Raw genomic sequence first — 14,399 nt, forward strand, 5'->3', positions numbered from 1 at the left:
TCAACCAATAATTGAATCCCCCCGGGGGGACCAAACCCCTTTTGTCAACATCACGCGTCTGTAATGCGCTTGCGTTAGAAAGCTGTTCTAACAATGATCTGACGCGCGTGCACATTTCGCGCATGCGCTATTTAACATTTGTTGGACTTAGTAATTTATTCAACAACTTTTGGAGCGCTAGGCAAGTATCAATGTAATGCTGCTGTACTGTATTCAACAATAGTATTCAGTGAATGTATTCATTCATTGAATGCTATGTTGCTAGACATCTGCATCGGCGTTTAACGCATGCGCGGTGGTTCTCATAGCCGGGAGCGCGCATTGCCTCTATGTAAACAGCGGGTGGGACCGCTGTATACGTAAGATTGAATAAAAACCAGGAAGTTGCGGGTGGGAGGAGCTGGTCCATAAAACGGACGAAAATTGGTAATATAAATATAATATTTATTTTACATTTTTTTAAAAATAAAGTGGCGGTTTGATTACTATACTAACAAGCAATTTAGACATACTTTTAAAAGGAGAGAAAATTGACATTCACTTTAAATATAAGAAAAAAAGCCTAATTTGTTACTGGTCTGGGACTAGAAAAAAAAATTCTGGGCCTTTAGGGATGCATTGCTACAAATAGATAGATAGATATTGTGTGTGTGGTTTACAATATGAATTGTGTGCTCCAGTGGTTATGAATTAATGTCAACATTTTTTTTATTTATTATTATGTTTACCAATGCTAATTTTAAACTATGTCCTAAAATGTGCTCCCTCCTTTCTTGCTAGTGTATAATACAAGACAATGTACTCCACAGAACATTTTGCCGGCCGGGTGACATTATGAAGTAGCCGGGTAGGCGCAGTGTAATGTTTTCTAATATTATATAATTTTCTGCTATCCAAAGCACAAGTTAATAGCATAATTTAACATAAATATATTTAATTATAATTTGTGAAATAAAAATGTAACATTTTTAATATTAGCTCATCTTAGCTTAATATTCACTAAAATGTTAGCCGTGTGGTCAGTAAAATCAGCTGGGTGGTGCACCTGCTAAAAAGGTCCTACAGAGAACACTGCAAGAACAAACTATGAAACAACTATTTTAGAATACAAGACTAAATTATTTAAAGTCCAACAATATTTTTCCCCTCTGAATAAATTGTGAAGATATGAAAGTAAACAGACGAAACGGCAAACCTCAACAAAGCCGCCTCTAACTTGTAGTAAAAAAAATACCGTTACAAACTATTACAAATGTCTCTATATATCTGTAGGCAATGTGTTTAAATGAGTCGTTTAGCAAACTATTGTTACTTGCTAATCAAAAACTTTTTCATCAAAAATGTCATTTTTACACTAAAACACAGCAATTGGTTTTCATTATCAGATTTTTAAGAGAAGCTATTGATAAACCTATGTAATGCCTTTGTTGTAAATCTCATGCGGCTAGATTTGGAGTTTTGTCGGTAAGGACCCGCGTAGCTAACGCCGGCTTTTTTCTGGCCGCACCATAAAAATAACTCTGGTATTGAGAGTCCACAGAATCGCTGCGTTAGGCTCCAAAAAAGGAGCGTAGAGCATTTTTAACGCAGCTTCAACTCTCGATACCAGAGTTGCTTACGGACGCGGCCAGCCTAAAAAACGTGCTCGTGCACGATTCCCCCATAGAAAACAATGGGGCTGTTTGAGCTGAAAAAAAACCTAACACCTGCAAAAAAGCCGCGTTCAGCTCTTAACGCAGCCCCATTGTTTGCTATGCGGAAACACCTCCTAAGTCTGCACCTAACACCCTAACATGTACCCCGAGTCTAAACACCCCTAACCTTACACTTATTAACCCCTAATCTGCCGCCCCCGCTATCGCTGACACCTGCATTTTATTTTTAACCCCTAATCTGCCGCTCCGTAAACCGCCGCTACTTAAATTATCCTTATGTACCCCTAATCTGCTGCCCCTAACACCGCCGACCCCTATATTATATTTATTAACCCCTAATCTGCCCCCCACAACGTCGCCTCCACCTGCCTACACTTATTAACCCCTAATCTGCCGAGCAGACCGCACCGCTATCATAATAAAGTTATTAACCCCTAATCCGCCTCACTAACCCTATAATAAATAGTATTAACCCCTAATCTGCCGAGCAGACCGCACCGCTATCATAATAAAGTTATTAACCCCTAATCCGCCTCACTAACCCTATAATAAATAGTATTAACCCCTAATCTGCCCTCCCTAACATCGCCGACACCTAACTTCAAACATTAACCCCTAATCTGCCGACCGGAGCTCACCGCTATTCTAATAAATGTATTAACCCCTAAAGCTAAGTCTAACCCTAACACTAACACCCCCCTAAATTAAATATAATTTTAATCTAACGAAATTAATTAACTCTTATTAAATAAATTATTCCTATTTAAAGCTAAATACTTACCTGTAAAATAAACCCTAATATAGCTACAATATAAATTATAATTATATTGTAGCTATTTTAGGATTAATATTTATTTTACAGGCAACTTTGTAATTATTTTAACCAGGTACAATAGCTATTAAATAGTTAAGAACTATTTAATAGTTACCTAGTTAAAATAATTACAAAATTACCTGTAAAATAAATCCTAACCTAAGTTACAATTAAACCTAACACTATACTATCAATAAATTAATTAAATACAATTCCTACAAATAACTAAAATGAAATAAACTAACTAAAGTACAAAAAATAAAAAAGAACTAAGTTACAAAAAATAAAAAAATATTTACAAACATAAGAAAAATATTACAACAATTTTAAACTAATTACACCTACTCTAAGCCCCCTAATAAAATAACAAAGACCCCCAAAATAACAAAATGCCCTACCCTATTCTAAATTACCAAAGTTCAAAGCTCTTTTACCTTACCAGCCCTGAACAGGGCCCTTTGCGGGGCATGCCCCAAGAAGTTCAGCTCTTTTTCCTGTAAAAAAAAACATACAATACCCCCCCCCCCAACATTACAACCCACCACCCACATACCCCTAATCTAACCCAAACCCCCCCTTAAATAAACCTAACACTAAGCCCCTGAAGATCATCCTACCTTGTCTTCACCTCACCAGGTAGCACCGATCCGTCCTGGCTCCAAAATCTTCATTCAACCCAAGCGGGGGCTAGACATCCATCATCCGGTGGCTGAAGAGGTCCAGAAGAGGCTCCAAAGTCTTCATCCTATCCGGGAAGAAGAGTAGATCCGGACCGGCAACCATCATCTTCCAAGCGGCATCTTCTATCTTCATCCGATGAGGACCGGCTCCATCCTGAAGACCTCCGACGCGGACCCATCTTCATCCGGCGACGTCCAACTGAAGAATGACGGTTCCTTTAAGGGACGTCATCCAAGATGGCGTCCCTCGAATTCCGATTGGCTGATAGGATTCTATCAGCCAATCGGAATTAAGGTAGGAATATTCTGATTGGCTGATGGAATCAGCCAATCAGAATCAAGTTCAATCCGATTGGCTGATCCGATCAGCCAATCAGATTGAGCTTGCATTCTATTGGCTGATCGGAACAGCCAATAGAATGCGAGCTCAATCTGATTGGCTGATCGGATCAGCCAATCGGATTGAACTTGATTCTGATTGGCTGATTCCATCAGCCAATCAGAATATTCCTACCTTAATTCCGATTGGCTGATAGAATCCTATCAGCCAATCGGAATTCGAGGGACGCCATCATGGATGACGTCCCTTAAAGGAACCGTCATTCTTCAGTTGGACGTCGCCGGATGAAGCTGGGTCCGCGTCGGAGGTCTTCAGGATGGAGCCGGTCCTCATCGGATGAAGATAGAAGATGCCGCTTGGAAGATGATGGTTGCCGGTCCGGATCTACTCTTCTTCCCGGATAGGATGAAGACTTTGGAGCCTCTTCTGGACCTCTTCAGCCACCGGATGATGGATGTCTAGCCCCCGCTTGGGTTGGATGAAGATTTTGGAGCCAGGACGGATCGGTGATACCTGGTGAGGTGAAGACAAGGTAGGATGATCTTCAGGGGCTTAGTGTTAGGTTTATTTAAGGGGGGTTTGGGTTAGATTAGGGGTATGTGGGTGGTGGGTTGTAATGTTGGGGGGGGGTATTGTATGTTTTTTTTTTACAGGAAAAAGAGCTGAACTTCTTGGGGCATGCCCCGCAAAGGGCCCAGTTCAGGGCTGGTAAGGTAAAAGAGCTTTGAATTTTAGTAATTTAGAATAGGGTAGGGCATTTTTTATTTTGGGGGTCTTTGTTATTTTATTAGGGGGCTTAGAGTAGGTGTAATTAGTTTAAAATTGTTGTAATATTTTTCTTATGTTTGTAAATATTTTTTTATAACTTAGTTCTTTTTTATTTTTTGTACTTTAGTTAGTTTATTTCATTGTAGTTATTTGTACATATTGTATTTAATTAATTTATTGATAGTGTAGTGTTAGGTTTAATTGTAACTTAGGTTAGGATTTATTTTACAGGTAAATTTGTAATTATTTTAACTAGGTAGCTATTAAATAGTTCTTAACTATTTAATAGCTATTGTACCTGGTTAAAATAATTACAAAGTTGCCTGTAAAATAAATATTAATCCTAAAATAGCTACAATGTAATGATAATTTATATTGTAGCTATATTAGGATTTATTTTACAGGTAAGTATTTAGCTTTAAATAGGAATAATTTATTTAATAAGAGTTAATTAATTTCGTTAGATTTAAATTATATTTAACTTAGGGGGGTGTTAGGGTTAGACTTAGCTTTAGGGGTTAATACATTTATTAGAATAGCGGTGAGCTCCGGTCGGCAGATTAGGGGTTAATGTTTGAAGTTAGGTGTCGGCGATGTTAGGGAGGGCAGATTAGGGGTTAATACTATTTATTATAGGGTTAGTGAGGCGGATTAGGGGTTAATAACTTTATTATAATAGCGGTGCGGTCCGCTCGGCAGATTAGGGGTTAATAAGTGTAGGCAGGTGGAGGCGACGTTGAGAGCGGCAGATTAGGGGTTAATAAATATAATATAGGGGTCGGCGGTGTTAGGGGCAGCAGATTAGGGGTACATAGCTATAATGTAGGTCGCGGCGCTTTGCGGTCGGCAGATTAGGGGTTAATTATTGTAGGTAGCTGGCGGCGACGTTGTGGGGGGCAGGTTAGGGGTTAATAAATATAATACAGGGGTCGGCGGTGTTAGGGGCAGCAGATTAGGGGTACATAGGGATAACTTAGCTGGCGGCGCTTTGCGGTCGGCAGATTAGGGGTTAAAAAAAAAAAATCGAGTTGCGGCGATGTGGGGGGATCTCGGTTTAGGGGTACATAGGTAGTTTATGGGTGTTAGTGTACTTTAGAGTACAGTAGTTAAGAGCTTTATGAACCGGCGTTAGCCCAGAAAGCTCTTAACTACTGACTTTTTCCTGCGGCTGGAGTTTTGTCGTTAGATTTCTAACGCTCACTTCAGATACGACTCTAAATACCGGAGTTAGAAAGATCCCATTGAAAAGATAGGATACGCAATTTACGTAAGGGGATCTGCGGTATGGAAAAGTCGCGGCTGAAAAGTGAGCGTTAGACCCTATTTTGAGTGACTCCAAATACCGGAGTTAGCCTAAAACCAGCGTTAGGAGCCTCTAACGCTGGTTTTCACGGCTAACGCCAAACTCCAAATCTAGGCCATGGTTTGTAATAATTTTGTCAGTTGCACTATGGCCATTGAAAGTTTTTTTCCCCCATTTTATCTACATTTTTTCGTTTTCAATTTCTTTTTGATGCAGCTTATTTTTTAAATCTAAAATTCATAATTTCCTGCACATTGTACTGATCTGTATCTAGTGCTCTCACAGCTATTGTGAAGTAAATGCTTCAAATAACTAATTTAAAGGGACAGTCTACACCAGAATTGTTATTGTTTAAAAAGATAGATAATCCCTTTATTACCCATTCCCCAGTTTTGTATAAACAACACAGTTATAGAAATATACTTTTTACCTCTGTGATTACCTTGTATCTATGCCTCTGCAGACTGCCCCCTTATTTCAGTTCTTTTGACAGACTTGCATTTTAGCCAATCAGTGATGACTCCTAGGTAACTCAACGGGCGTGAGCAAGTTATCTATATGACACACATGAACTAATGCTCTCTAGTTGTGAAAAAAATTCAAAATGCATTCAGATTGGAGCGGCCTTCAAGGGCTGAAAAATTAGCATATAAGTCTCCTAGGTTTAGCTTTCAACTAAGAATACAAAAAGAACAAAGCAAAATTGATGATAAATGTAAATTGGAAAGTTGCTTAAAGTGAAAGTAAATCCTAGTGTTGTACAAACGCTAGGATTGACTATTGAAACAAATAAAGGGGACTTTCATTCATGAAGTATAAGATAAGTACAAGATACTTCATGTAGAAAGCTCCTTTATTTGTTTCAACCGATCGACGTTCTTAGCTGCTACAGCAGCCCACGGCTAAAACATTTTTTGCTAATAGGTGACGTTTTCACCTCTTGACCAATAGCCGTGCGGTAATTCCGGCTCCCATGGGCGTCAAGCCGGATTTGCCACACGGCTATTGGCCAAGAGGTGAAAACGTCACCTCTTAGCAAAAAAAAAAATTGAGCCGTGGGCTGCTGTAGCAGCTAAGAACGGCGATCCGTTGAAACAAATAAAGGAGATTTCTACATGAAGTAAAGTCCCCTTTATTTGTTTCAACAGTCAATCCTAGCATTTGTACAACGCTAGGATTGACTTTCACTTTAAAATGACATGCCCTATCTGCATCATGAAACTTTATTTTTGACCAGACTGTCCCTTTAACAGACATTCCAGCCATAACTGAAATGTACATCAATGCATTTCACTTCTGTATATACACATTTTTGCAATATACTTGCGTAAGAAAAATGCTTCTGATAAAACCTGTGTATATCTGCTCAGATTGGGGTTGGTGCCTTGTATAGTGCTTCTGATGACTCTATTTACACGGTACAATGCACTGACATCTCTCTGAGCAGCCATACTGTTTAAAATGCTGGTGCATGTAGCATATTTACAAATTTTTCACATGCACAGAAAGGGTCACGCTAAAAACAGTAATAGATTTTAGTAGAAACTTGCTAACACAAGTATATTGCAGAAATTGATTAATGTGCATTTCAATTTTTGCCGGAATATCCCTTCAACACAAAGCCTGATGATCAAAAACTCACAAGCATAAAAAAAATCTGGCAAAATCTTTGTAGGCTTCTTTAGAGCATTATCCTGCAATGCAAGTGTCTCTCCTTCATATCCAGAACCCTGCACAGAGAGAGAAAATCTCAAGCTAAAATTTCCCTTTCTAAAAGTACTGAGGAGACTTGTTAAATATGTGGTACAAAGTCCATCGTACCGCGTACCTTGCATCTTCAGGAAGCTATTGGTGCTCTGGGTCTATATTGAGGCAGATGCCAGATCGCATCTGCCTCAATGTAGACCCAGAGCACCAATAGCTTCCTGAAGATGCAAGGTACGTGGTACCAGTGGGAGGTATGGGCGGGAAGGCAGGTGGGTAGCACAGAGGCGGAGGGAGAGGGCAGTACCCTACGCTACAGAAAAAGTATGGAAGGGTGAGGGAGGGATGGGTACGCTGCACTACAGAAAAATGGGGAAACAAGCGGGGGGGCTACACTACAGAAAAAAAAAAATACATTTTAAAAATACAATACCACTGCAAACTGGGTACTGGCAGACAGCTGCCAGCACCTAAGATGATGGACACCATTGGGAGAGGGGAGGATTATAGAGAAAGGGATCATGGAGGTGGGAGGGTAAGGGGGGGGGAATCATACACTACAGAAAATATTTCAAATAAAAATTATACAAAAAAAGCCTTAAAACTTAATACTACCAGACTGTCTGCCCATACCTAAGATGGTGGCTAATGAGTGTGGGTAGAGGGGGGGGGGGGCTGTTTGAGAGGGATTGGGGAAGTGGGCAGTGTCACTTTGGAGGGTAATCCTTACACTAGAATACTCCAACCCTTGCCAGCTAACTAACCGCTTTCACTTCCAGTAATTTCAGAAGTATGGTAACCAAAATTTTGTGAAAAAGGTAATGATTTATTTTATTATGATCTCATTTGGTGGCAAAATAGTGATATGAAATATACCAAAATGGGCCTAGATCAATACCTTGGGTTGTCTACGCCATTAAACTGAATGTAGCTTGCTCCCGCTAACAGATCAGAGCGCGAGCGAGCTACATTTACTTCAATGGCGCGATCGGGCACTCTGTGACTAGACATTGCGCCCTTGAAGTGCTTTTGAAAAAAAAAAACCCCGCTCAGTAGAACCTGGAGCGGAGTTCAGGTAAACTCAATTTTGGAATCAAAAATCTCAGAAAGCTTTGGAATTATAAAGTTGCCGCTAAGCAAATGTTATATAATTCTGCACATTGTTTTGTAGGTTTACTGACCCTTTAAATGGAGTGATAGCAAAAATGCTTAAAATTCACCGGTATTTTGGGCAAGTTTTTCTCCAGATAGCGAAGTGGTTAAAGGGACAGTAACGTCAAAATGAAACATTCATGATTCAGATAGAGCATACAATTTTAAACAACTATCCAATTTGCTTTCACTATTCAATTTGCTTTCTTCTCCTGGTATCCTTTGTTGAGAAGCATACCTAGGTATGCTCAGGAGCAGCAATGCATTACTGTGAACTAGCTGCTGATTAATGGCTGCACATATATACCTTTTGTCATTGGCGTATCTGATGAGTTCATGTAGCTGACAGTAGTACATTGTTGCTCGTTCAACAAAAAATACCAAGAAAATTAAGCGAATTTGATAACAGAAGTAGCTCTGAAAGCTTTATCTGAATAGGGTTTTATGTCTATACTACACTATTAAGGGGATATAAACCCCAAAAGTTATACTTCTGTGATTCAGACCGAAAATACAATTTTAAAACGGCTTCATTCCCATGATATTCCATGCTGAAGAGATACCTAGGTAGGCATCTGGAGCACTACTGGCAGGAAATAGTGCTGTCATTTAGTGCTCTTGCAAATGGATAACATACTTGGAAAACTGCTGCTATATAGTGCACCAGAAATGGGCCGGCTCCTAAGCTTATGTCCCTGCTTTTCAACAAAAGATACCAAGAAAACAGAGAAAAATAGATATTAGAAAGTGGTTTAAAAGTGTATGCTCTATCTGAATTGTAAAAGAGAAATTTTGGGTTTCATATCCCTTTAATTCAAAATATGTTTAATGGACAATATAGTACCAATACCAATACTAATTCATTAGAGCCGTAGATTTTGCATTACTGGTTAAAGTGCCCTATACGTTTAGCCTTGTAAGGTGATTAAACACAGGACATGACCTGCAGATGACTGTTGGGGATGAAAAACTGCTGCTCCCAATGGCCGAGTCCTGTTTGAGAGCTGAAGGGGTTGCAGCTTCCAAGCAGGACTTTATCTATGTGTTTATCCCCTTTACAGTTCCAGTTCTTTATGCAGAAATTACATAATTTAGAGCATGAATTTTTTTTTTTTCATTAGAATGCCCTTTAAAAGCATAGTAAGGAGACAAAAAACTTCCACAAATAAAACTTGTTGGGTTATTTTCCATATATCTATATACAAACATCACTGTCTGGCTCCTAAAAATTCTTACTGGCTCCTAACTTTAAACAGGTTTGTCGACCCCTGCTCTTATGTGTTTTATACAAACAGTGCAAAAATAAATTGCCCTATGTGTTTAATTCTTGCAAAGTCATCAAACAATGTCAGCTCCAGAGCAGCAATGCATGAACACATCTGGTAAACCAATGGCAAGAGGCATACGTGTGTAGCCACCAATCAGCAGCTAGCTAACAATAGTGAATGCTTCTCATAAGCCTACCTAGATATGCTTTTCAACAAAGTATGTCAAAAGAACAATGTAAATTTAATAACAGAAGTAAACTGTAAATTATGTTACAATTACATACTCTGCTGAATACTAAAAGCTTCATTTTTACTTTCATGTTTGTTTAAAGGGATACTAAACCCAAATGATTCAGATAGAGCATGCAGTTTTAACCCCTTAATGACCAGAGCACTTTTCCATTTTCTGTCCGTTTGGGACCAAGGCTATTTTTACATTTTTGCGGTGTTTGTGTTTAGCTGTAATTTTCTTCTTACTCATTTACTGTACCCACACATATTATATACCGTTTTTCTCGCCATTAAATGGACTTTCTAAAGATACCATTATTTTCATCATATCTTATAATTTACTATAAAAAAAATGATAAAATATGAGGAAAAAAACACACTTTTTCTAACTTTGACCCCCAAAATCTGTTACATATCTAAAACCACCAAAAAACACCCATGCTAAATAGTTTCTAAATTTTGTCCTGAGTTTAGAAATACCCAATGTTTACATGTTCTTTGCTTTTTTTGCAAGTTATAGGGCCATAAATACAAGTAGCACTTTGCTATTTCCAAACCATTTTTTTCCAAAATTAGCGCTAGTTACATTAGAACACTGATATCTTTCAGGAATCCCTGAATATCCCTTGACATGTATATATTTTTTTTTAGTAGACATCCCAAAGTATTGATCTAGGCCAATTTTGGTATATTTCATACCACCATTTCACCGCCAAATGCGATCAAATACAAAAAATTGTTCACTTTTTCACAAATTTTTTCACAAACTTTAGGTTTCTCACTGAAATCATTTACAAACAGCTTGTGCAATTATGGCATAAATGGTTGTAAATTCTTCTCTGGGATCCCCTTTGTTCAGAAATAGCAGACATATATGGCTTTGGCGTTGCTTTTTGGTAATTAGAAGGCCGCTAAATGCCACTGCGCACCACAAGTGTATCATGCCCAGCAGTTAAGGGGTTAATTAGGGAGCTTTTAGGGAGCTTGTAGGGTTAATTTTAGCTTTAGTGTAGTGTAGTAGACAACCCCAAGTATTGATCTAGGCACATTTTGGTATATTTCATGCCACCATTTCACCGCCAAATGCGATCAAATTAAAAAAAACGTAAAATTTTTCACAATTTTAGGTTTCTCACTGAAATCATTTACAAACAGCTTGTGCAATTATGGCACAAATGGTTGTAAATGCTTGTCTGGGATCCCCTTTGTTCAGAAATAGCAGACATATATGACTTTGGCGTTGCTTTCTGGTAATTAGAAGGCCACTAAATCCTGTTGCGCCTCACACGTGTATTATGGCTAGCAGTGAAAGGGTTAATTAGGGAGTTTGTAGTGAGCTTGCAGGGTTAATTTTAGCTTTAGTGTAGAGATCAGCCTCCCATCTGACACATCCCACCCACTGATCCCTCCCAAACAGCTCCCTTCCCCCCCCCACCCCACAATTGTCCCCGCCATCTTAAGTACTGGCAGAAAGTCTGCCAGTACTAAAATAAAAGGGTTTTAAAAAAAAAATGAATTTTTTTTTTTAGCATATTTACATATGCTACTGTGTAGGATCCCCCCCTTAGCCCCCAACCTCCCTGACCCCCCCCCCAAAACCACTCTCTAACCCTCCCCTCTGCCTTATTGGGGGCCATCTTGGGTACTGGCAGCTGTCTGCCAGTACCCAGTTTACAATAAAAAGTGCTTTTTTTTTGTTTGTTTGTTTTTTTCTGTAGTGTAGCTTCCCTCCCCCCCCCCCACCCCCCACAGACAAACCCCCACCACCTTGCCGATTGTTTTAATTTTCATTTTTTTTATATTTTTTATTTCCCCATTTTCTGCAGTGTAGCGGTTCCCACCCGCTCCCTCCCCGTGCACGCGCCCGCCCCCACCCTCCCGTGCACGCGCGCGCGCCCGTGCGCGCCCCCAGCCACCCCCGCCCACGATCCCGCCCCCCTTCACATCCACAGGGCCATCGATGGCCACCACCCGCCTCCCGGTCCGGCTCCCACCCACCAACACAGGGAGCAACCGATCTCCGGTGCAGAGAGGGCCACAGAGTGGCTCTCTCTGCACCGGATGACTTAAAAAGGTTATTGCAGGATGCCTCCATATCGAGGCATCACTGCAATAACCGGAAAGCAGCTGGAAGCGAGCAGGATCGCTTCCAGCTGCTTTCCACACTGAGGACGTGCAGGGTACGTTCTCAGGCATTAACTGCCTTTTTTCTGAGGACGTACCCTGCACGTCCTCAGTCGTTAAGGGGTTAAAGGGACAGTCAAGTCCAAAATAAACTTTCATGATTCAAATAGGGCATGTCATTTTAAACAACTTTCCAATTTACTTTTATCACCAATTTAGGTTTGTTCTCTTGGTATTCTTAGTTGAAAGCTAAACCTAGGACGCTTATATGCAAATGTAATAGATCTTGAAGGCCGCCTCTAATCTGAAAGCATTTTGACCGTTTATCACCATTAGAGGGCATTAGTTCATGTGTGTCATATAGATAATATTGAGTTCACGCACGTGAAGTTACCTAGGAGTAAGCACTGATTGGCTAAACTACAAGTCTGTCAAAAGAAATGAAATAAGGAGGCAGTTTTCAGAGGCTTAGATACAAGGTAATCACAGAGGTAAAACGATTATTATTATAACTGTGTTGGTTATGCAAAACTGGAGAATGGGTGATAAAGGGATTATCTATCTTTTTAAACAATAAAAAATTCTGGTGTTGACTGTCCCTTTAAGCGACTTTCTATTTTACTCCTATTATCTATTTTTCTTTGTTCTCTTGCTATCTTTATTTGAAAAGCAGGAATATAAAGCTTAGGAGCCAGCCAATTTTTGGTTTAGCACCTGGGTAGCGCTTATTGATTTGTGGCTAAATGTAAATACCAATAAGCATGCGCTATACATGGTGCTGAACCTAAAATGGGCCAGCTTCCAAGCTTTACTTTCTTGCTTCTTAACCCTTTAAGTGCTAAGCACTTTCCCACCTGGGTGCTAAGCTGTTCAAAGGTTTTTATTTTTTTATTTTTCCAGATCCCCAAGACTTACATTGTTGGAAAGGTTAGCCGATTACCTTTCCAACAGTGGGTCTTGGGGGTCTGTAGCTGCTTAGATGCCTGAGATACAGGCTTCTAAGCAGCATACCCCCTTTTCCTATACTTAACATTGTTAAGTTTAAATAAAGTTGTGCGGTGACGTCACCGCGCATAACGTGAAGCCCCGGCGATGCCTGTCACTATACAGGACCGATCGCCGGGATGGGAGCCCCCAGATCTCCCTCAAGGTGGAAAAGTGCTAGCGACGGCTCTGAGCCGTCGTTATCACCTGAGTGGGAAACTCTGCGACGGCTCAGAGCCATCGTTAGCACTCAAGGAGTTAAAGATACCAAGAGAACAAAGAAAAATTGATAATAGCCTCTATTTGAATCATGAAAGAAAAAATTTGAGTTTAGTATCCATTTAAGTTAAATTTTTTTGAGGGAATTGCAGAGTTTGAGTTTCAAAAAGCCATGAAGCTAGTGCTGACACCAGGTACTTTAAACTCTACTAACTGAAAATGACAGAATCCATTAGACCAGGTAAAGCACCAGGCAATCCCAGTACAATGTAGCTATTTCTCCATTTGTATTTACCTATCTAGTTTATTATGCTGAGATAGTACAGCTGACAGCGTGTTGGCGTTCTGCTACTGATCTACGTTTATTTCTGGGCACTGGGGTATAAACTAATTAGGGTTAGAAATTATTGCCGTTGATTATCAAGTGACATTTGTTTGTCTAGCGGCACTGAAATAATCTATAGTAACTAAACATACTTTAAAATGTATTAGCACTTTAAAGGGATATGAAACTCAAATTTTTCCTTTAATGATTCAGATAGAGCATGCAATTTTAAGCAACTTTTTAATTTACTACTATTAACAATTTGTCTTCGTTCTCTTGGTATGCTTTGTTGAATGAACAGCAACGCACTGCTGCTTTCAAACTGAACACATGAGTGAGCCAATGACAATCAGTATTTATATGCAGCCTCCAATCAGCCGCTAGCACCTAGGTTCTTTGCTGCTCATGAACTTTCCTAGATAAACCTTTCAGCAAAAGATAACAAGAGAAGGGAGCAAAATAAATAATAGAAGTAAATTGGAAAGTTGTTTAAAATTGTATTCTCTATCTGAATCATGAAAGAAAATTTTGGGGTTTCATGTCCCTTTAAAGGTAGATTTTAACATGCACACTATCCAGTGCTGGTATGGCAGGTGATCATGTGCACATAAAGTATGCTTGCTGGTCTGAAGGAGCAATTACTGTAAAGGTGAAGAATTACTTTGGGATGCCACTGACAATATGAACCAGATGCATAATGTAGAAGTGCTATTTTTTGCAGAGCTGTGGGTTGTGTTGTATGTCTTTAAAATGTGTACATTTATTAAATGTATAATTAAAAAGGTATTAAAGAACTATAATAGCCAACTTTAAAAATAAAATGTTATTTTCT

The 14,399-nt window shown here is 39.5% G+C and overlaps 1 protein-coding gene across 1 annotated transcript in view; it reads right to left on the reverse strand.

The window, feature by feature from the left end:
- The window catches only part of DDRGK1 (DDRGK domain containing 1), a 455,714-nt gene that overhangs the window by 440,636 nt on the left and 679 nt on the right, over positions 1 to 14,399 (reverse strand). The gene's annotated exons all lie outside the window — the stretch shown is intronic.

This window comes from Bombina bombina, chromosome 2 (genome assembly GCF_027579735.1).
Source record: "Bombina bombina isolate aBomBom1 chromosome 2, aBomBom1.pri, whole genome shotgun sequence".
Taxonomy (NCBI): Eukaryota; Metazoa; Chordata; class Amphibia; order Anura; family Bombinatoridae; genus Bombina; species Bombina bombina.